This window comes from Tuber melanosporum (genome assembly GCF_000151645.1).
Source record: "Tuber melanosporum whole genome shotgun sequence assembly, scaffold_24, strain Mel28".
NCBI lineage: Eukaryota > Fungi > Ascomycota > Pezizomycetes > Pezizales > Tuberaceae > Tuber > Tuber melanosporum.
Genome location: NW_003298908.1, coordinates 219,710 through 222,958, shown reverse-complemented (window position 1 = coordinate 222,958; position 3,249 = coordinate 219,710).

Here is a 3,249-nt window from a genome sequence, read left to right as displayed (position 1 = left end):
TCTTTGGAATAAAGCTGATGCATTGGTTTGCCTGAAAAGCATAACCAGGCATTCAAATATCCCGTCTCTTGAGGTGAATGTTGTCTTCCATTCGTCTCCTGCTTTGATGTGTATATTGTGGTATGTGTCCTGGATGTCGAGTTTGGTGAAGTATTTTGCTGACAGTAGTCTATCCAGTGCCTCTCCGATTAAGGGTAGTGGATATTGATCTTTTTTGGTAACTGAATTGAGGGCTCTGTAGTCCACACAGAGTCTTATTTTTCTATTTTTCTTTTTGACGAATAGTATTGGAGATCCTCCTAATATAAAAGAGTCTCTGATCCATCTTCGCTTTATGTTTTGCTCAATATAGTTTCTAAGTTCTTCGAGATCCACTTCTCCTAGTGGGTATAACTTCTTGTAGGGAATCTCTTTTGTTTTTCCCATTTTCTCGTCATTGTCCAGCTGAATATCATGGTCGATTTCTAGTCTTCAGGGTGGTAGCCCCATAGCTTCATCTTCTTGGAATTGGTTCTTGAATTGATGATATTCCTTTGGAATCAATTCTTTCCGTTTTCTTTTACTTTGGTATTTTGTATCTTGAATTGCTAGTTCCGTGCTGATGTTGATTTTCCCTAGGACCGCTTTTTCGTCTTGGTATGTCTATTTGAGAATTCCTATTGTATCTCCTCTTCGATAGTACTATCCAAAGGCTTGTGCTATGATCTCCTTGATCTCGATTTTTTTTGTTATATCAGGCTGGTTTTGGTTTGTGCTTCCAAATCCCTTATCTCCCCTTGTGGTTTCTTCCAGTTGATCTACTTCATCTAGATCCTCTTTGTTGATTTTTTCGATGATCAACTGTGCGATTCAATTACCTTTCTGGACTTCATACTCCTTTTAAGCCAGGTTGGCCAATACCACCTTGATTTCACCTGTATAGTAGGCGTCGATCACCCCCACTGTAACGATCCCCTTTTTAGATAGTTAGTTCATGGCGACGGAGAACGATACTTATCTTTTCTGTCTTCTTCTTTCTTTGTCTTACGATAGATCTAGGCCTCTGCCTACGTTACCGATAATACCAGACCTTGGTCTTCTATCGGAAACGCCTATCGTAAGCTTTCTCTAACTCGTCTTCATGACGAGCACTTCTTGGCATAATGATAACGTTGCAATAAAGATAAAGATCATAAAGGTGTTTTATATTTGTTAAAGTAATAAGTAGGAAAAGTGCTTAGAACAAAGCGTGAAGAACCTATCTTCCTCGGCCTCATCGGCCTCCTTATATTGTATTCTTCCCGCCTGTAGTCATGTGACCTAAAGTGGTCACATGTGCGAAACCAAATCATAACAAACTAGTCATATGACCAAAGTGATCACATGCTCAAAACCCATGACCTTATAACGAGGTCATGTACAAAACTCATAAACCAATCATAACGCAATAAACAAGTCATATGACTCAACTGAGTCATATGCGCGAAACCTATGACCTCATAATGAGGTCATGTGCAAAACATAAATCATATGTGCAAGGCTTACCCGCAAGGCATACTCGCAAGGTATACTTGTCAGGCGCATGTCCCATGACTCATACTTGAGCCATGTGCGAAAGCATCACAAATCCCACACATAACAAATCATATAACCCTAATGAGTCATATGTGTGAAACAATAACGTACCTGTGACTCATAACTATGCATCACATGAAAACCCTTTTCTCGCTAAGCCACATTCGTGACACCCACCATGGTTATGAGTCTATATTTAACTGCTAGACTACTGTAGGGTGCTATCCGCACATAGGTGCCTTCTGGTAGTCTGATGGCTATTCCTGTTGCCATCATTTCCTGCCCGTTGGCAGGTATCTTAGTTTCTTTGTTAGCATACAGGTTGTATCCTACTGCTTCTTTGGAACCCTTGGTAGGCACTTTTGCCCCTTGGTCCAGCTTTTGTATCCGAACTCTCTTATCTTATTACATCTCGGTGAACTTTGAATGCAAAGTTTCTTCTTCCGCTTCTCGTATTGGTATCATAAGGAGTCCACCGGTGAACTGCTAAGACATCATGTCGCACACATTTCACTGGTAAAGGTCATCTTGTTCTCGTTCCAATCGATCGTTGGGTTACGTTTTCTTAACCATGGCATTCCTAGGACTATCTCATGGTTCTTGAGATCTTCTACCTGAAAAGTTGCCATTTCCCTATGGCTGTCAATGTCCGTAGGTACGGTCGCTGTATGGGTTATATGACCCATTGCACTTGGCTTTCCATCTGCTTGGTAGACTTGTCTCACTTTCTTCACTTTTTTAGTGTGGAGTCCATATTTTTGCAAATTTCTTTCTCGATGAAATCTTCGGTCACTCCAGAGTCAAGCATTGCATATATCATTGTTTCTTCCTGTTTTTCGTTATGTATCTTCATCTTGATCATCACATGATCACCGTCTTCTTCTCCTATTTATATATATAGTACCACGTAGTAGTTCGCTAACTTGATGGGTTTTTCAGGTCTACATTTTAGGTCTCCCAGACTACCATCTACTGGGGACCATCCTCTTTTTCCGCCGATACGTCCTCAGTTATTATCTCGCAGATCTTGGTTTTCTTCTGTAATTGGAAAAGCTTGTTTCCAGCTGCCTTAGTTTCTTGGTATCCATTGTCTAGTCAGCTTCAGCATTCTCTTATCCGATATCCTGCCTTCCCGCATCTCAGGCAGAGCTTTTCATTCATCCTCCTAGCGTATTCTGTCTTGGATAGGTTCAAGGCTAGTCCTGATTTTGTTCTGTCCAATTCTATTGGTTCGCCGTGTGGTAACATTGTGCTCTCACTTCATGTTGCTTGTGGTCGGAAGGTTTCATCCACGTTTCTGAATGATTGGGCTACTCTGCGTGCTATAGTGTTTTCTGAGTTGTTTTAAACCATGTTTAGTTTGCTTTCCTTATCAATCACCCATTTTGCAAATCGTTTGGCTGTTGTGTAGTGCAAATTGGTGATTTCCCATGCTTATCGGAGTCTCTCACTACAGTTCCTTAGAAGGGTGATGTAGAGGGTGGCATCATCAAACTCTACCTCATATTCTAATTGTCTGTATTTGTTCAAATATGTCGAAAAGGTCTGTTTTCCTTGTTGGAGTTTCTGCAGCTTTAGTCTTGCTATCTCCTTAGTATTGAGATCTCTGAATTGTTCAAAGAGTGTTACCTTGAATTCCTCATACGTAACCCATTCCCTCAACTTCCTTATGCTGACGAGTCCCTCACAGAGCTG